Genomic DNA, 21,766 nt, shown 5'->3' with positions numbered 1-21,766 from the left:
ATACAGCAGGTTAGGTTCCCGGCTACTGTAGGGCCCTGCTTATGCAGCAGGTTAGGTTCCCGGCTACTGTAGGGCCCTGCTTATACAGCAGGTTAGGTTCCTGGCTACTGTAGGGCCCTGCTTATAGAGCAGGTTAGGTTCCCGGCTACTGTAGGGCCCTGCTTATACAGCAGGTTAGGTTCCCGGCTACTGTAGGGCCCTGCTTATGCAGCAGGTTAGGTTCCCGGCTACTGTAGGGTCCTGCTTATACAGCAGGTTAGGTTCCCGGCTACTGTAGGGCCCTGCTTGTACAGCAGGTTAGGTTCCCGGCTACTGCAGGGCCCTGCTTCTACAGCAGGTTAGGTTCCCGGCTACTGTAGGGCCCTGCTTATACAGCAGGTTAGGTTCCCGGCTGCTGTAGGGCCCTGCTTGTACAGCAGGTTAGGTTCCCGGCTACTGTAGGGCCCTGCTTGTACAGCAGGTTAGGTTCCCGGCTACTGTAGGGCCCTACTTATACAGCAAGTTAGGTTCCCGGCTACCGTAGGGCCCTGCTTATACAGCAGGTTAGGTTCCCGGCTACTGTAGGGCCCTGCTTGTACAGCAGGTTAGGTTCCCGGCTACTGTAGGGCCCTGCTTATACAGCAGGTTAGGTTCCCGGCTACTGTAGGGCCCTGCTTATACAGCAGGTTAGGTTCCCGGCTACTGTAGGGCCCTGCTTATACAGCAGGTTAGGTTCCCGGCTACTGTAGGGTCCTGCTCACACAGCAGGTTAGGTTCCCGGCTACTGTAGGGTCCTGCTCACACAGCAGGTTAGGTTCCCGGCTACTGTAGGGTCCTGCTTATACAGCAGGTTAGGTTCCCGGCTACTGTAGGGTCCTGCTTATACAGCAGGTTAGGTTCCCGGCTACTGTAGGGCCCTGCTCACACAGCAGGTTAGGTTCCCGGCTACTGTAGGGCCCTGCTCACACAGCAGGTTAGGTTCCCGGCTACTGTAGGGCCCTGCTCACACAGCAGGTTAGGTTCCCGGCTACTGTAGGGCCCTGCTCACACAGCAGGTTAGGTTCCCGGCTACTGTAGGGCCCTGCTCACACAGCAGGTTAGGTTCCCGGCTACTGTAGGGCCCTGCTCACACAGCAGGTTAGGTTCCCGGCTACTGTAGGGTCCTGCTCACACAGCAGGTTAGGTTCCCGGCTACTGTAGGGCCCTGCTCACACAGCAGGTTAGGTTCCCGGCTACTGTAGGGCCCTGCTTACACAGCAGGTTAGGTTCCCGGCTACTGTAGGGCCCTGCTCACACAGCAGGTTAGGTTCCCGGCTACTGTAGGGCCCTGCTCACACAGCAGGTTAGGTTCCCGGCTACTGTAGGGCCCTGCTCACACAGCAGGTTAGGTTCCCGGCTACTGTAGGGCCCTGCTCACACAGCAGGTTAGGTTCCCGGCTACTGTAGGGTCCTGCTCACACAGCAGGTTAGGTTCCCGGCTACTGTAGGGTCCTGCTTATACAGCAGGTTAGGTTCCCGGCTACTGTAGGGTCCTGCTCACACAGCAGGTTAGGTTCCCGGCTACTGTAGGGTCCTGCTTATACAGCAGGTTAGGTTCCCGGCTACTGTAGGGTCCTGCTCACACAGCAGGTTAGGTTCCCGGCTACTGTAGGGCCCTGCTCACACAGCAGGTTAGGTTCCCGGCTACTGTAGGGTCCTGCTCACACAGCAGGTTAGGTTCCCGGCTACTGTAGGGCCCTGCTCACACAGCAGGTTAGGTTCCCGGCTACTGTAGGGCCCTGCTCACACAGCAGGTTAGGTTCCCGGCTACTGTAGGGTCCTGCTCACACAGCAGGTTAGGTTCCCGGCTACTGTAGGGTCCTGCTCACACAGCAGGTTAGGTTCCCGGCTACTGTAGGGCCCTGCTCACACAGCAGGTTAGGTTCCCGGCTACTGTAGGGTCCTGCTCACACAGCAGGTTAGGTTCCCGGCTACTGTAGGGTCCTGCTCACACAGCAGGTTAGGTTCCCGGCTACTGTAGGGTCCTGCTCACACAGCAGGTTAGGTTCCCGGCTACTGTAGGGTCCTGCTCACACAGCAGGTTAGGTTCCCGGCTACTGTAGGGCAGGTTAGGTTCCCGGCTACTGTAGGGCCCTGCTCACACAGCAGGTTAGGTTCCCGGCTACTGTAGGGTCCTGCTCACACAGCAGGTTAGGTTCCCGGCTACTGTAGGGTCCTGCTCACACAGCAGGTTAGGTTCCCGGCTACTGTAGGGTCCTGCTCACACAGCAGGTTAGGTTCCCGGCTACTGTAGGGTCCTGCTCACACAGCAGGTTAGGTTCCCGGCTACTGTAGGGTCCTGCTCACACAGCAGGTTAGGTTCCCGGCTACTGTAGGGCCCTGCTCACACAGCAGGTTAGGTTCCCGGCTACTGTAGGGTCCTGCTCACACAGCAGGTTAGGGGCTACCCTGCTCACACAGCAGGTTAGGTTCCCGGCTACTGTAGGGCCCTGCTCACACAGCAGGTTAGGTTCCCGGCTACTGTAGGGCCCTGCTCACACAGCAGGTTAGGTTCCCGGCTACTGTAGGGCCCTGCTCACACAGCAGGTTAGGTTCCCGGCTACTGTAGGGCCCTGCTCACACAGCAGGTTAGGTTCCCGGCTACTGTAGGGCCCTGCTCACACAGCAGGTTAGGTTCCCGGCTACTGTAGGGCCCTGCTCACACAGCAGGTTAGGTTCCCGGCTACTGTAGGGCCCTGCTCACACAGCAGGTTAGGTTCCCGGCTACTGTAGGGCCCTGCTCACACAGCAGGTTAGGTTCCCGGCTACTGTAGGGCCCTGCTCACACAGCAGGTTAGGTTCCCGGCTACTGTAGGGCCCTGCTCACACAGCAGGTTAGGTTCCCGGCTACTGTAGGGTCCTGCTCACACAGCAGGTTAGGTTCCCGGCTACTGTAGGGTCCTGCTCACACAGCAGGTTAGGTTCCCGGCTACTGTAGGGCCCTGCTCACACAGCAGGTTAGGTTCCCGGCTACTGTAGGGCCCTGCTCACACAGCAGGTTAGGTTCCCGGCTACTAGTAAAGTGATATTCGCTGTGAAGTATACCATAGCCTTTTTTATCACTTTCATATGCATATAAAAGTCTGGTAGAATGTTTACACTATCATATATAATATAGCTAAGCCTATAAAATACATATCCAGTACACACATTACTTACATTACAATATTTTCGTCCTTAGCTTATAATGTGTTGAATATGTTTATTATAGGAAGTCTGAATATAATTGAAAATCGCTGTATTAGCGATACGCTGTGAAACGAAGCTGTATAAAGTGGGGCCTCCCTGTAATGTTCACACAGAGATGGGTTACATTTAGTTATGCATGCAGAAAGCCCATAGTTATTCAGAGCATTTCTTTATGCATGCGGAAAGCCCATAGTTATTCAGAGCATTTCTACTTCCTGAGATAGAGAACAGAAAATAGGCGGAGGGTGAGGGTAGAGGAAGCAAGTTTAGGCATGCCTGACGCATGTGGATTCTGGAAATCTTAGAAATGCATTTTTAACCATCCAGGTTAAGTCAGGGAAGCGGTAAGGGGTTTTAGCGAGCACCTCACTAACACTCGCATACAGCGCACGAAATAATATTCAGTTTGGCGTCGAAATTGCACTTGGATTCAAGTCTCAATTGGCCCTTTCAGGGGCAGTTACGAGAAGGATATATTGCTGTTAGAGTTTCTGAGAATACAAGTACTTGATGGAGGTAGGCGGCGGTGAGACTGAGGGAGAGATCTCTCTATCACCACCTACCTTCACCTCGTAGTGGTGACGATAGTCCTAGTGACGAATACCTCTTTGTGTGTGTGTGTGTGTGTGTGTGTGTTAGTCACCATTGTGCCCTAGGCACATGTCCATTAGACACTAGGCCTGTTGTATATGCGTGTGTGTGTGTGTACTCACCTAGTTGAGGTTGCATGGGTCGAGTCCTAGCTCCTGGCCCCGCCTCTTCACTGGTCGCTACTAGGCCACTCTCCCTGAACCGTGAGCTTTATCACACCTGTGTGTGTGTGTGTGTGTGTGTGTGTGTGTGTGTGTGTGTGTGTGTGTGTACTCACCTAGTTGTACTCACCTAGTTGAGGTTGCGGGGGTCGAGTCCGAGCTCCTGCCTCTTCACTGATCGCTACTAGGTCACTCTCCCTGAGCCATGAGCTTTATCATACCTCTGCTTAAAGCTATGTATGGATCCTGCCTCCACTACATCGCTTCCCAAACTATTCCACTTACTGACTACTCTGTGCTGAAGAAATACTTCCTAACATCCCTGTGATTCATCTGTGTCTTCAGCTTCCAACTGTGTGTGTGTGTGCGCGCGCGCGTCTGTGTGTGTATGTGTGTGTTTATGTGTGTGTGTATGTGTGTGTGTGTATTTGTGTGTATGTGTGTGTGTGTGTGTGTGTATATATATATATAATGTGTGTGTGTGTGTATATATATATATATATATATATATATATATATATATATATATATATTACTACTGTTGTGAGGAAAGCCATTTTGTATATATATATATTCACTATATATTCCAAAAGGTATTCCTCACAGTAGCGGCGGCGGCGGCGGCAGTAGTAGTATTAAGGGTTACTGGTAATTGTTGTAGTTTTGGTGAATTTGATAAGATGAATAATGAGAACCTTCAAAACTAGGGACGCCAAGCCTATGATGATTCTCAAATCGTTTATTCTCTCTAGGCTGGAATACTGCTGTACACTAACGGCCCCCTTCAAGGCTGGCGACATTGCAGACCTGGAGAGTGTACAAAGAACTTTCACGGCACACATAAGTACGATACGGCACCTAAACTACTGGGAACGGTTGAAAGTCATTGATTTGTATTCCCTGGAACGCAGGCGAGAGAGATGCATGATAATATACACTTGGAAGTTCCTGGAGGGATTGGCTCCAAACCTGCACACGAAAACCACACCCTGTGAAAGCAAAAGACTCGGCAGGAGATACAACATTCCCCCAATGAAAAGCAGGGGTGCCACGAGTACACTGAGAGACAGCATAATAAGTGTCCGGGACCCAAGACTGTTCAACTGCCTCCCAGCATACTATAAGGGAGATTACCAATAGACCCCTGGCTGTCTTCAAGAAGGCACTGGACCAGGTACCTAAAGTCAGCACCTGACCAGCCGGTCTGTGGTTTGTACGTCAGTTTACGTGCGGCCAGCAGTAACAGCCTGGTTGATCAGTCCCTGATCCACCATGAGGCCTAGTCTCAGACCGGGCCGCGGGGGCGTTGACCCCTGAAACCCTCTCCAGGTAAACATTCTATTTCGTTCAAGCTCACGAAAATGAAACTTGAAATCCGGCTTCGTAAGAGCATCTGATAGTCTCTCTCTCTCTCTCTCTCTCTCTCTCTCTCTCTCTCTCTCTCTCTCTCTCTCTCTCTCTCTCTCTCTCTCTCTCTCTCTCTCTCTCTCTCTCTCTCTCATATATACGTCGTGCCGAGTAGGTACAACTTGCGATTTGGGCTTAAATAGCAACGCACTTCATGCCGAATAAGGCAAGCAAAAGTTTATGTATGCAATAATTTCCCAAAAATCATTCAGAACCTAACGAAAAAAATATATTTCATTCTTTTTGTTATTAAGTTATTGTAAACTTACCTAAAATATATTAAGTTGGATTAGGCTAAATTAAATTGCGCTTGTTATAATAAGGTTAGGTAAGTTTTCTAAGATGCTTTTGGTACAAAATTATTAATTTTTACATAAACATAGATAAAAAAAATATCTTTAAACGTATAAGAGAAGTTTTAGAAACGACTTCGTTTTAAAAGAGTTCTTGCTAATTGACCAGTTTTACCTATTCGACACACACACACACACACACACACACACACACACACACACACACACACACACACACACACACACACACACATAAAGGACATGCATGGGGACTAGCCCTTGAGAGTGATCACCCCTTGTAACCATTAATGGTAGTTAAATATTGCATTTGTTTGAGAGTGTGAGTGTAGGAGTGTGTGTGTATCACAGTATCTGGGAAACTTTATACGTGAAGAAGAATGTGCCTGTGTTATGTATCAGAGTATCTCTGGCAACCTTGGTTAATGCTCAGTGGGGGTTTCAAGCCTGTCGAATGTACTGGCATTATCAAGGCTGTAGGTAACCTTAGCACCACCAGACAAGGGTACTTTTGTTTCTTAAAATAGGGATTAAGGTAAACTCCTAGTGTATATACTCTAAGAGAAATATACCTCGCGGTGTATATATCCCGTGGCGAGCATTATACGTCAGGAATACTACATCTGTGTATATTTACCGACGCTACGTTTACAGAAGAGTGTATAAGAATGACCCTAGCTAAGATACAACTGAAGTAATAGTATCTTACTATGAATAATATTACTACTAATAATAAAGTTGAATAGTGTAAAAGAATATTTATTGAGTTGGTTATAGATATAGTATATAACATCAAGTCTGTATTAGTTATGGGTGACATACATCTTATAATTTAGGCAGTGTGGGCGTGGGCGTGCTCAGGTAGACGGGATATAGGGGGTAAACGCCCACTTCTCCCCATCTTTAACATATGGTGAACGTGTAAATGTTTACATCGGAAAGTGCCATTCTGTCTCCAGGAATAGATTGATATGTACCTTCACCAACCACGCCCCCACACCCACGCCCCCACACCCACGCCATCCATTCCCACACCCACGTGCCTCCCTACATCCACTCTCGCACCCACATCCATACATCACCATCTATGTCCACACCCCACACTAGTCGGATAAGTGGCTAGACTTTGTCTCCAGCAAGTACAAGGTTATGAAAAGTAGAGACAGACAGACCGAGAGTAGGGAATATAGACCGGTAAAGACCAACGCTACAAACCTCAGGGAAGGAGTAAGGGGTGCGTATAACGCCAAACATATCTCCAGAGGTGCACATCAGTTCAGCAAGCACAGGTGTCTAGCCACGGCTAGGAATCATAAGCGAGACCACTTGCAGACCTCGGTCACCTCGCATATGCAACCGTTCTTCATTTAAAGAGTGCACTTTTCCACGAATTGCCCTTCGTCCAATTGTGCCCGACCTAACAACATTCTGTTAAAATGTAATATGTGTCCTCTCTCCTTCCTCCTCTCTCTCTTCTTTCTTCAGTTTGTATAAACATATACAAACTGAAGTGTCGACCATTCTTAGAAAAACTACAAATCTTAAAAATTGTTTTCAAGAACCTGAAGTCTTGTAATCAAGTTATAGGACGAACATTCTCTCAGTTTACAAGTCTTAACATTCAACTTATAAGATAAACATTCAGCCAAATTATAAGACAAACATTCAAACAAGAAATAAACAATAAACACTACAAATGAAGTGTTAACACCAGACACCAACACGAGAAACAAACAAGGAAGATAAAACATCACAGATAAAACACCAGAAATAAAGCACAAGTGAAACACAAGATGTGCAACATTAAATAAATTAATAAAACACACGAAAACAAGACATAAAACAGAAAAAACCAGGTTGGAAGTTTTGCTACAAGGGCGTATCCCAGGTGAGATATAAACCACAGTTGTTTTTAGGTTTATGTAACGATGTAAATTAAACCAAGAATTAAAATTATAGCTTTACGAATTTCATGTCGAATGTCACGTCAACAATACTGAGTCAGTGTTGCCACGTGTGTGTTCTTACATGTCACTCTCCCCTCGTTACAGTGTTGCCACGTGTGTGTTCTTACATGTCACTCTTCCCTCGTTACAGTGTTGCCACGTGTGTGTTCTTACATGTCACTCTCCCCTCGTTACATTGTTGCCACGTGTGTGTTCTTACATGTCACTCTTCCCTCGTTACAGTGTTGCCACGTGTGTGTTCTTACATGTCACTTTCCCCTCGTTACAGTGTTGCCACGTGTGTGTTCGTTCATGTCACTCTCCCCTCGTTACAGTGTTGCCACGTGTGTGTTCTTACATGTCACTCTCCCCTCGTTACAGTGTTGCCACGTGTGTGTTCTTACATGTCACTCTCCCCTCGTTACAGTGTTGCCACGTGTGTGTTCTTACATGTCACTCTCCCCTCGTTACAGTGTTGCCACGTGTGTGTTCTTATATGTCACATGTCACTCTCCCCTAGTCAGTGTGGTATCCGTTTTCCCCACATCACAGTGTTGCCACTAATGTGCTCTCACACTTCCCTCTCTCCCCTCGCCACAGTGTTGCTACTAATGTGCTCTCACACGTCCCTGTCTCCCATCGCCACAGTGTTGCCACTAATATGCTCTCACACGTCCCCCTCTCCCCTCGTCGCAGTGTTGCCACTAATGTCCTCTTACACTCTGGGAAGACAGAACAGAGGGATATGCCAACAAGTGTTGGATGAAATACACACAACCGAGGAGGAGGTGAAGAAACTGCTAAGTGAACTTGATACCTCAAAGGCGATGGGACCGGACATCTCCCCGTGGGTCCTTAGAGAGGAAACAGAGAAGCTGTGCCACTAACCACAATTTTCAGTGCATCCCCTGAAACCGGGCAGTTGCCTGAGGTATGGAAGACGGCAAATGTAAATAAAAAAGGCACAATACCGTGACTGGAACGATACACAAATAACCCGCACATAAAAGAGAGAAGCTTACGACGACGTTTCGGTCCGACTTGGACCATTTACAAAGTCACACTGTGACTTTATAAATGGTCCAAGTCGGACCGAAACGTCGTCGTAAGCTTCTCTCTTTTATGTACGGGTTATTTGTGTAACAGCAAATGTAGTCCCCATCTTTAAGAAAGGAGACAGAAACGAAGCACTAAACTATAGACCACTGTCACTGATGTGTATATTATTCAAAGTCATGGACAAGATTATCAGGAGGAAAGTGGTGGAGCACCTGTAACGGAACAAGATTATAAACGACAGCCAGCACGGATTCATGGAAGACAAATCCTGTGTAACAAACCTTGAGTTTTATGACAAGGTAACGAAGTAAGACATGAGAGAGAGGGGTGGGTTGATTGCATTTTCTTGGACTGCAAGAAGGCCTTCGACACAGTTCCTCAAAAGAGATTAGTGCAGAAGCTAGAGGATCAGGCACGTATAACAGGAAGGGCACTGCACTGGATCAGGGAATACCTGATAGGGAGTCAACAACGAGTCATGGTACATGATGAGGTATGACAGTGGGCGCCTGTGACGAGCGGGGTCCCACAGGGGTCAGTCCTAGGACCAGTGCTATTTTTGGTATATGTAAATGACATGATGGTAGGGATAGACTCAGAAGTGTCTCTGTTCGCGGATGATGTGAAGTTAATGAGGAGAATTAAATCGGATGAGGATCAGACAGGACTACAAAGAGACCTGGACAGGCTGGACGCAACTGGCTCCTCGAATTTAACCCCGCCAAATGCAAAGTCATTAAGATCGGGGAAGGGCAAAGAAGACCGCAGAGAGAGTATAGGCTAGGCGGCCAAAGACTGCAAACCTCACTCGAGGAGAAAGATCTTGGGGTGAGTATACTACCGAGCACATCTCCTGAAGCACACATCAACCAGATAACTGCTGCAGCATATGGGCGCCTGGCAAACCTGAGAATAGCATTCCGATACCTCAGTAAGGAATCGTCCAAGACTCTGTACACCGTGTACGTCAGGCCCATACTGGAGTACGCAGCACCAGTTTGGAACCCACACCTGGTCAAGCACCTCAAGAAATTAGAGAAAGTACAAAGGTTTGCAACAAGGCTAGTCCAGAGCTAAGGGGAATACCCTACGAAGGAAGGTTAAGTGAAATCGGCCTGATGACACTGGGGGACAGGAGGGTTAGGGAAGCCATGATAACGACATACAAAATACTGCGAGGAATAGATAAGGTGGACAGAGACAGGATGTTCCAGAGAGAGAACACAGAAACAAGGAGTCACAATTGGAAGTTGAAGACTTAGATGAGTCTAAAGGATGTTAGCCCCTCACAGAAGGTTCCTTGATGTTGGTTAGGGGCTCTTGATTTAGGGAATTGGATCTGTGCTCCAGTTCCCCGAATTAAGCCTGAATGCCTTCCACATCCCCCCAGGCGCAGTATAATCCTACGGGTTTAGCGCTTCCTCTTTATAATAAAGGATGTTAGGAAGTATTTATTCAGTCATAGAGTTGTTAGGAAGTGGAAGAGTTAGGCAAATGATGTAGTGGAGGCAGGAACCATACATAGTTTTAAGGTGAGGTATGATAAAGCTCATGGAGGAGGGAGAGAGAGGACCTAGTAGCGACTAGTGAAGAGGCGGGGCCAGGAGCTGAGTCTCGACCCCTACAACCACAGTTAGATGAGTACACGTCCCTCTCTCTCCCCTCCTCACAGTGTTGCCACTAATGTGCTCTCACACGTCCCTCTTCCCTCGTCACAGTGTTGCCACTAACGTGCTCTCGCACGTCCCTCTCTTCCCTCGTCACAGTGTTGCCACTAATGTGCTCTCACACCTCCCTCTCTCCCCTCGTCACAGTGTTGCCACTAATGTACTCTCACACGTCCCTCTCTTCCCTCGTCACAGTGTTGCCACTAATGTGCTCTCACACATCCTTCTCTCCCCTCGTCACAGTGTTGCCACTAATGTGCTCTCACACGTCCCTCTCTCCCCTCGTCACAGTGTTGCCACTAATGTGCTCTCACACGTCCCTCTCTCCCCTCGTCACAGTGTTGCCACTAATGTGCTCTCACACGTCCCTCTCTCCCCTCGTCACAGTGTTGCCACTAATGTGCTCTCACATGTCCCTCTCTCCCCTCGTCACAGTGTTGCCACTAATGTGCTCTCACACGTCCCTCTCTCCCCTCGTCACAGTGTTGCCACTAATGTGCTCTCACATGTCCCTCTCTCCCCGCGTCACAGTGTTGCCACTAATGTGCTCTCACACGTCCCTCTCTCCCCGCGTCACAGTGTTGCCACTAATGTGCTCTCACACGTCCCTCTCTCCCCGCGTCACAGTGTTGCCACTAATGTGCTCTCACACGTCCCTCTCTCCCCGCGTCACAGTGTTGCCACTAATGTACTCTCACACGTCCCTCTCTCCCCGCGTCACAGTGTTGCCACTAATGTGCTCTCACACGTCCCTCTCTCCCCGCGTCACAGTGTTGCCACTAATGTGCTCTCACACGTCCCTCTCTCCCCGCGTCACAGTGTTGCCACTAATGTGCTCTCACACGTCCCTCTCTCCCCGCGTCACAGTGTTGCCACTAATGTACTCTCACACGTCCCTCTCTCCCCGCGTCACAGTGTTGCCACTAATGTACTCTCACACGTCCCTCTCTCCCCGCGTCACAGTGTTGCCACTAATGTACTCTCACACGTCCCTCTCTCCCCGCGTCACAGTGTTGCCACTAATGTACTCTCACACGTCCCTCTCTCCCCGCGTCACAGTGTTGCCACTAATGTGCTCTCACACGTCCCTCTCTCCCCGCGTCACAGTGTTGCCACTAATGTGCTCTCACGTCCCTCTCTCCCCGCGTCACAGTGTTGCCACTAATGTGCTCTCACATGTCCCTCTCTCCCCGCGTCACAGTGTTGCCACTAATGTGCTCTCACACGTCCCTCTCTCCCCGCGTCACAGTGTTGCCACTAATGTGCTCTCACACGTCCCTCTCTCCCCGCGTCACAGTGTTGCCACTAATGTGCTCTCACACGTCCCTCTCTCCCCGCGTCACAGTGTTGCCACTAATGTACTCTCACACGTCCCTCTCTCCCCGCGTCACAGTGTTGCCACTAATGTACTCTCACACGTCCCTCTCTCCCCGCGTCACAGTGTTGCCACTAATGTGCTCTCACACCTCCCTCTCTCCCCTCGTCACAGTGTTGCCACTAATGTACTCTCACACGTCCCTCTCTCCCCGCGTCACAGTGTTGCCACTAATGTGCTCTCACACGTCCCTCTCTCCCCGCGTCACAGTGTTGCCACTAATGTACTCTCACACGTCACTCTCTCCCCGCGTCACAGTGTTGCCACTAATGTGCTCTCACACGTCCCTCTCTCCCCGCGTCACAGTGTTGCCACTAATGTACTCTCACACGTCCCTCTCTCCCCGCGTCACAGTGTTGCCACTAATGTGCTCTCACACGTCCCTCTCTCCCTGCGTCACAGTGTTGCCACTAATGTACTCTCACACGTCCCTCTCTCCCCGCGTCACAGTGTTGCCACTAATGTGCTCTCACACGTCCCTCTCTCCCCGCGTCACAGTGTTGCCACTAATGTACTCTCACACGTCCCTCTCTCCCCGCGTCACAGTGTTGCCACTAATGTGCTCTCACACGTCCCTCTCTCCCCGCGTCACAGTGTTGCCACTAATGTACTCTCACACGTCCCTCTCTCCCCGCGTCACAGTGTTGCCACTAATGTGCTCTCACACGTCCCTCTCTCCCCGCGTCACAGTGTTGCCACTAATGTACTCTCACACGTCCCTCTCTCCCCTCGTCACAGTGTTGCCACTAATGTGCTCTCACACGTCCCTCTCTCCCCTCGTCACAGTGTTGCCACTAATGTGCTCTCACACGTCCCTCTCTCCCCGCGTCACAGTGTTGCCACTAATGTGCTCTCACACGTCCCTCTCTCCCCTCGTCACAGTGTTGCCACTAATGTGCTCTCACACGTCCCTCTCTCCCCTCGTCACAGTGTTGCCACTAATGTGCTCTCACACGTCCCTCTCTCCCCGCGTCACAGTGTTGCCACTAATGTGCTCTCACACGTCCCTCTCTCCCCTCGTCACAGTGTTGCCACTAATGTGCTCTCACACGTCCCTCTCTCCCCTCGTCACAGTGTTGCCACTAATGTGCTCTCACACGTCCCTCTCTCCCCGCGTCACAGTGTTGCCACTAATGTGCTCTCACACGTCCCTCTCTCCCCGCGTCACAGTGTTGCCACTAATGTACTCTCACACGTCCCTCTCTCCCCGCGTCACAGTGTTGCCACTAATGTACTCTCACACGTCCCTCTCTCCCCGCGTCACAGTGTTGCCACTAATGTGCTCTCACACGTCCCTCTCTCCCCGCGTCACAGTGTTGCCACTAATGTACTCTCACACGTCCCTCTCTCCCCGCGTCACAGTGTTGCCACTAATGTACTCTCACACGTCCCTCTCTCCCCTCGTCACAGTGTTGCCACTAATGTGCTCTCACACGTCCCTCTCTCCCCGCGTCACAGTGTTGCCACTAATGTACTCTCACACGTCCCTCTCTCCCCGCGTCACAGTGTTGCCACTAATGTACTCTCACACGTCCCTCTCTCCCCGCATCACAGTGTTGCCACTAATGTACTCTCACACGTCCCTCTCTCCCCGCATCACAGTGTTGCCACTAATGTGCTCTCACACGTCCCTCTCTCCCCTCGTCACAGTGTTGCCACTAATGTACTCTCACACGTCCCTCTCTCCCCGCGTCACAGTGTTGCCAGTAATGTGCTCTCACACGTCCCTCTCTCCCCTCGTCACAGTGTTGCCACTAATGTGCTCTCACACGTCCCTCTCTCCCCTCGTCACAGTGTTGCCACTAATGTGCTCTCACACGTCCCTCTCTCCCCTCGTCACAGTGTTGCCACTAATGTGCTCTCACACGTCCCTCTCTCCCCTCGTCACAGTGTTTCCACTAACGTGCTCTCACACGTCCGTCTCTCCCCTCATCACAGTGTTGCCACTAATGTGCTCTCACACGTCCCTCTCTCCCCTCGTCACAGTGTTGCCACTAACGTGCTCTCACACGTCCCTCTCTCCCCTCGTCACAGTGTTGCCACTAATGTGCTCTCACACGTCCCTCTCTCCCCTCGTCACAGTGTTGCCACTAATGTACTCTCACACGTCCCTCTCTCCCCTCGTCACAGTGTTGCCACTAATGTGCTCTCACACGTCCCTCTCTCCCCTCGTCACAGTGTTGCCACTAATGTACTCTCACACGTCCCTCTCTCCCCTCGTCACAGTGTTGCCACTAACGTGCTCTCACACGTCCCTGTCTTCCCTCGTCACAGTGTTGCCACTAATGTGCTCTCACACGTCCCTCTCTCCCCTCGTCACAGTGTTGCCACTAATGTACTCTCACACGTCCCTCTCTCCCCTCGTCACAGTGTTGCCACTAACGTGCTCTCACACGTCCCTCTCTTCCCTCGTCACAGTGTTGCCACTAATGTGCTCTCACACGTCCCTCTCTCCCCTCGTCACAGTGTTGCCACTAATGTACTCTCACACGTCCCTCTCTCCCCTCGTCACAGTGTTGCCACTAACGTGCTCTCACACGTCCCTCTCTTCCCTCGTCACAGTGTTGCCACTAATGTGCTCTCACACGTCCCTCTCTCCCCTCGTCACAGTGTTGCCACTAATGTGCTCTCACACGTCCCTCTCTCCCCTCGTCACAGTGTTGCCACTAACGTGCTCTCACACGTCCCTCTCTTCCCTCGTCACAGTGTTGCCACTAACGTGCTCTCACACGTCCCTCTCTCCCCTCGTCACAGTGTTGCCACTAATGTGCTCTCACACGTCCCTCTCTCCCCTCGTCACAGTGTTGCCACTAACGTGCTCTCACACGTCCCTCTCTTCCCTCGTCACAGTGTTGCCACTAACGTGCTCTCACACGTCCCTCTCTTCCCTCGTCACAGTGTTGCCACTAACGTGCTCTCACACGTCCCTCTCTCCCCGCGTCACAGAAAATGGGTACCTGAGCATCCCGTTGCCATGACAACGGCAGGTTGGCCCATTGTTGTGGTTTACATTGTGTAAACTCGGTGTGTAGCATCCCTTTAAAACGGCGCTGAAGGCACTGTTTATCCCGTTGATGGTGCTGTCATTTCCAGCAGTGAAAAAATAACAGTTGCACCGTTAATTACATGCATTTTCTTCACTAAAACTGTAGTGACTTTTTCTCCCGTGATTTTTATGGCAACTGGGAAATTGGATGCCAGATATTTATTTTTTTTATTTGGAGGGACACGATGATGGGATGTCTGTCTGGCGAAATATTAAAAATTTTTACTTTTAAGAATATATATATATATATAATATATATATATATATATATATATATATATATATATATATATATATATATATATATATATATATATATATATATAGGATGGGGTCCACTTCTTGTGTAAATTGTGGGACCCATAGCCTCGGAGAAGTGGATAAAAAGCCTTCAAGGAAGAATTGTAGACAGCCTGTACTGTCTGCACAGACAGCCCATGCTGTCTGCCAGCTTAGTTCATATTTCGCGCCACTCAAGTGTTGCCCTCTGTAGCCAGGCTTCTCGGTAGGCACGCCAGCCTGTCTGCCCTTGCCTCGCCCTCACTCACACAGTGGCCTAGCAGCAAGATACAAGTACTCCCAGCTCTCTCTCGTGGGATGGCCCTGCCCAGGCCATGGGCACAAACACACAAGCCTGTGTACCCACCACGACTTAATAAACTAAGAAGCCTCCGAAGACGTATAATTCACACCCCGCTTTCAGCCCTACCAAATAATCCTTTTTTATAAATGGTGGAAAGCGGTGGTCGCAGCAGTTGTTTACCCGGAGAGAGGAAGGAAGGAATGAAGTCATCTTCACTTCATCCCATACAAGAAGCATCCTGATGTCGTGTCTGCACGTTTGAGCATCCAGACACATGTACAAGCAGGATCCAGGCCGAAATTTGCCGAAATTCTCCGAGAATTGTAAGTGACCCCACGCTACAGTGTCCCACGCTGTTTCTCAAGTCACGTGTTCAGCGTCACTTGTATGTTGCTGTTGTTGTTCAGCTCAGAACAGCTGTTTCAGCAAGCCAGAGGTGAGTTTCGTGGTGATTTCTGCGTCAAGTGTGAGCTCCACGTGTTTGTGGGAGAGGAGGAAGTGGCCGTTCCTCACCTTGCCCATGCTCGCCCTACTCACGCTTACCCGTCTACCATACACTCACCACTGCCCACTCCCTCTGCTGTGTTTTCTGCTGTTTCTCGTGTGATTCATTGCCAAAGCTGTGTATCCGAGTACCCGAGGCCACTCGAAGCTTCGTGGATCAGCATGCCACGTAGATCAGCAAGCCACGTAGATCAGCATGCCACGTAGATCAGCAAGCCACGTAGATCAGCATGCCACGTAGATCAGCATGCCACGTAGATCACGACGCCACACGGATCACGACGCCACGTGGATCTACCAGCCACGTGAGTTACCAGATGTCCCAGGCCTCATGCTGTGGTCTGCTGCCCGCATCACATTGACGTCACCGACGATGCTCCCCGACTTCATGACGTCACGATGTCTGCCTGACGTCACCTCGAGATGTCTGCTGACGTCACAGTGCTGCTGACGTCACCTCACGACATCACGCCTGACATCACATGATGTCACATCGAGTGCTTCTAGTAATTATTTCAGTATTGTCGAGAAGATTAAGAGAAGATATATGTCGTGTGTTAATTCCTCTCAGTCAGTGTTCTCACATGTTAGTGTACTGCATGTACCGCGGTGTGTTTAAAGTTTCCGTGTGTCCAGTGAGGTCTGAGCCAGACCTGAGTAGCACCACTGTGTTAAGTCACCCGTGTGACCAGTGTGTTTGGCAGCTGATGTTAATACAGCCCCGAGTGACCGAGCCCTCTTGTACAGAAAGCTTTTATGCTCGTCGCTCGTGATGTTCTGCAGAATCGTACCTGCTACGAATCCCATCGAGATTTGTTCACTTCACCTCCAGACCGTCAGAGTGCAGTTATATGTAGAGAAACAAGTCTGGGGACGCTTAGACTAACCTCTGCTATAACTCCAACTGTCGAGAGAATGACACACTGTCAGCCTTGTGTCACAAGCTTCAGTGAGCAGCCTGCACAAAGATGTCACTTTGACTGCTAGCTCTCTCACTGCAGTCTGGTGTATGATGTTATGACTCCCAGATGTTCCGCCCAGTCGTCTCTGCCACGACTTGCTCCACAACTCGCTCCACGCTCGCCGGCAGTGACAGCCCAGCGACAGCACCAGTCGAGAAGTGTCCTCCTGAGTCGCTTGCCAGAAGTCCTGCCCAGTTGCCGAGTTTCGTCGACGCCTCACACGAGGGCACCAGCATGTCGTGCCCCAGGTTGAGTGAAACCTGCAGCAACTTCTACTATGACTACTTCACCGTTCCAGAGGAGACCGTACCCTGTTACGTCACAGCTCAGCCGCAGGAATGTCTCCTGTGTTGCAGTATCTGTTCAGACGCAGGAAGGCGTGCAGTGATGCCCTTTGACGCTCGCTGCCTATGACCAAGATGTTTAGCACACCCCACATGTTTTTTTCTTCCCTCCCTGTAGGAAGTTTTTTTTATTTTGTGTTCTGTGCCCTGTTCCTACGAGAGAGAGACCGAGTTCCTTTTACCACCAGTATTGTCGCGTCGGGACGACGCGCAGTAGGTGGCCGAGCATATGTAGACAGCCTGTACTGTCTGCACAGACAGCCCATGCTGTCTGCCAGCTTAGTTCATATTTCGCGCCACTCAAGTGTTGCCCTCTGTAGCCACGCCTCTCGGTAGGCACGCCAGCCTGTCTGCCCTTGCCTCGCCCTCACTCACACAGCGGCCTAGCAGCAAGATACAAGTACTCCCAGCTCTCTCTCATGGGATGGCCCTGCCTGGGCCATGGGCACAAACACACAAGCCTGTGTACCCACCACGACTTAATAAACTAAGAATCCTCCGAAGACGTATCATTTACTCCTCGCTACCAGAACACCAAAAAATCCTTAGTTATAGAATATTTGAAAGCTGGAACATTGAAAATTAATTTACAATTAATTTTTTTAGTGAGACGAAGGAAGGATGGATTTTTTTTTTTTTTTAGTCTTTTGTTGTCTTGCCTGTGTCTTGTACTGTTATATTTCTACCTCTAGTTATGTCTTTACACCAGTATGTTATATCTCTACACTACCTTGTTATAATATCTTTATTCCAGTTTGTTATATCAGTACCATAGTTTGTTATATCAGTACCCTAGTTTGTTATATCAGTACTCCAGTTTGTTATATCAGTACCCTAGTTTGTTATATTAGTACCCTAGTTTGTTATATCAGTACCATAGTTTGTTACATCAGTACCCCAGTTTGTTATATCAGTACCCTAGTTTGTTATATCAGTACTCCAGTTTGTTATATCAGTACCCTAGTGTGTTATATCAGTACCATAGTTTGTTACATCAGTACCCCAGTTTGTTATATCAGTACCCCAGTTTGTAATATCAGTACCCTAGTTTGTAATATAAGTACCCTAGTTTGTTATACCAGTACCCTAGTTTGTTACATCAGTACCCCAGTTTGTTATATCAGTACCCCAGTTTGTTATATCAGTACCCTAGTTTGTTATATTAGTACCCTAGTTTGTTATATCAGTACACCAGTTTGTTATATCAGTACCCTAGTTTGTTATATCAGTACCCTAGTTTGTTTTATCAGTACCCTAGATTGTCATATCAGTAACCTAGATTGTTATATCAGTACCCTAGTTTGTTATATCAGTACCCTAGATTGTTATATCAGTACCCTAGTTTGTTATATCAGTACCCCAGTTTGTTATATCAGTACCCCAGTTTGTTATATCATTACCCTAGGTTGTTATATCAGTACTCTAGATTGTTATATCAGTACCCTAGATTGTTATATCAGTACCCTAGTTTGTTATATCAGTACCCTAGATTGTTATATCAGTACCCTAGTTTGTTATATCAGTACCCTAGTTTGTTACATCAGTACCCTAGTTTGTTACATCAGTACCCTAGTTTGTTATATCAGTACCCTAGTTTGTTATATCAGTACCCTAGTTTGTTATATCAGTACCCTAGTTTTTTACATCAGTACCCCAGTTTGTTATATCAGTACCCTAGTTTGTTACATCAGTACCCTAGTTTGTTATATCAGTACCCTAGTTTGTTATATCAGTACCCTAGTTTGTTACATCAGTACCCTAGTTTGTTATATCAGTACCCTAGTTTGTTATATCAGTACCCTAGTTTGTTACATCAGTTCCCTAGTTTGTTATATCAGTACCCTAGTTTGTTATATCAGTACCCTAGTTTGTTATATCAGTACCCTAGTTTGTTATATCAGTACCCTAGTTTGTTATATCAGTACCCTAGATTGTTATATCAGTACCCTAGTTTGTTATATCAGTACCCTAGTTTGTTATATCAGTACCCTAGTTTGTTATATCAGTACCCTAGTTTGTTATATCAGTACCCTAGTTTGTTACATCAGTACCCTAGTTTGTTAAATCAGTACCCTAGTTTGTTATATAGGTACCCTAGATTGTTATATCAGTACCCTAGATTGTTATATCAGTACCCTAGTTTGTTATATCAGTACCCTAGTTTGTTATATCAGTACCCTAGTTTGTTATATCAGTACCCTAGTTTGTTATATCAGTACCCCAGTTTGTTATATCAGTACCCTAGTTTGTTATATCAGTACCCTAGTTTGTTATATCAGTACCCTAGTTTGTTATATCAGTACCCTAGTTTGTTACATCAGTACCCTAGTTTGTTATATCAGTACCCTAAGTGTTCTCTGTACTAACCAACAACTGTACCAGAACAAGTAAACAGTTGTACAAGAATCAGAAAACTAAACAACCTCATTAGAACAAACAAATAATTACACTGGAACAAAAGCAGACTAGCAACTAGAAAGGAACAAAAAACTAAATCCGACAGAACAAGAACAAGGTAAAAGAGAATCAGGACAAATTAAGTAAACAAGATAAACTAGCCACATTGAAAAATGGATATACAAGTTCCAGAAATAGAGAAGAATATTGATGAAGTTGTCAGACTCGTCATTACCGCCAGACTCTCTCTCTCTCTCTCTCTCTTTTATATATATATATATATATATATATATATATATATATATATATATATATATATTAGAGAGAGAGAGAGAGAGAGAGAGAGAGAGAGAGAGAGAGAGAGCGGAACCTGGGATTGCTAGGCTAGTTCCTGTAGTTTGGCTGGGAGCATCTTGCCTCCTCTCTACTGCGTCTTCTCAACTTCCAGTATTCCTCCTTCCCTATTTATTTCTTATCCTCTCTCCATGTTTGCTTCTGTCTACACTTCATCAGTTGTTTCTCGTCATATCTCATTATTTCTCATTTTCGTGTTCTGTCATTCTCTTTTCACTTGCTGACTATGTCTTCTGCATCTTACAATTTTTATCAGGGCCCATCCTACCTCCCTCCTTCCATTAACATTTTTCTCCCTCTTTCAGTTTCCTTCCTTACCTTTCTTTTACTCCCTCACCAGCCTCCCTGGCTACCTCACCAGCCTCCTTCCCTACCTCACCAGCCTCCCTGGCTACCTCACCAGCCTCCCTGGCTACCTCACCAGCCTCCTTTTCTACCTCACCAGCCTCCCTGGCTACCTCACCAGCCTCCTTCCCTACCTCACCAGCCTCCCTGGCTACCTCACCAGCATCCCTGGCTACCTCACCAGCATCCCTGGCTACCTCACCAGCCTCCCTGGCTACCTCACCAGCCTCCCTGGCTACCTCACCAGCCTCCCTGGCTACCTCACCAGCCTCCTTCCCTACCTCACCAGCCTCCTTCTCTACCTCACCAGCCTCCCTGGCTACCTCATCAGCCTCCCTGGCTACCTCATCAGCCTCCCTGGCTACCTCACCAGCCTCCCTGGCTACCTCACCAGCCCCCTTCTCTACCTCACCAGCCTCCTTCCCTACCTCACCAGCCTCCTTCCCTACCTCACCAACCTCCTTCCCTACCTCACCAGCCTCCTTCCCTACCTCACCTGCCTCCTTTCCTACCTCACCAGCCTCCCTGGCTATCTCACCAGCCTCCTTCCCTAGCCTCCCTGGCTACCTCACCAGCCTACTTCCCTACCTCACCTGCTTCCCTCGCGTCTCCCTCCCTACCTCACCAGCCTCCCTCCCTCCACTCTCCCTACCTTGCCTCTCCCTACTTTACCAGCCTCCCTCCCTCACCTTTCCCTACCTCATCTGCCTCCCTCGCCTCTCCCTACCTCATCTGCCTCCTTCCCTCGCCTCTTCCTACCTCATCTGCCTCCCACCCCTCCCTCGCCTCTCCCTCCTTTGCTCACCTGCCTCCCACCTCTCCCTACCTCACATGCCTCTCACCTCCCTGTTAATTCATTGTGCTCCAAACTTGCCTGTGGTGTTAACTTATGTTCCTGTCTTAACTTTGGTGTGCCACTAAACTCTGTGGCAGCGGTAACCAAATCTTTGGCTAAAGTTTGATGCTGGGTGTGGGTGGGTGGGTGGCTGGCTGGCAGGCAGGCAGAGTGACTGGATAGCTGAATGGGTGGGTGGATGGATAGCTGAGTGAATAGGTGGGTGGGTGGCTAGCTGAGTGGATGGCTGGATAACTGAGTGAGTGGAACGCTGGCTGAATAGGTGTTACATATATGAAGTATTAAAATGTGTCAGCCTGAGCTGGACGACTTCACTTTGGCTGAGAACATCGCCATGCAACCACACCACCCTCAAAAACTTCCTTATATATATATATATATATATATATATATATATATATATATATATATATATATATATATATATATATATATATATAATGTAATATAGGGAGGTACCACCTCTAGAACTGTTCTGGGGACCCTCATCCTCAGAGAAAAGAATAAACTTGCTTCAGGGAAAACTCAAGGTTCTCCCTGAAGCTGTTTGAGAATTTTCTCCTACCACCCCCTATATTTCAAGTATGTTTTATTTAAAGACAAAATACATTGGCCAAACCTTCACAAAAATACAACAGAAAGCAAAACAAC

Source organism: Cherax quadricarinatus, chromosome 84, assembly GCF_038502225.1.
Source record: "Cherax quadricarinatus isolate ZL_2023a chromosome 84, ASM3850222v1, whole genome shotgun sequence".
NCBI classification, from domain to species: domain Eukaryota; kingdom Metazoa; phylum Arthropoda; class Malacostraca; order Decapoda; family Parastacidae; genus Cherax; species Cherax quadricarinatus.
The sequence above is the reverse complement of the archived record's forward strand: the minus strand, read 5'-3'. Positions refer to the sequence as shown.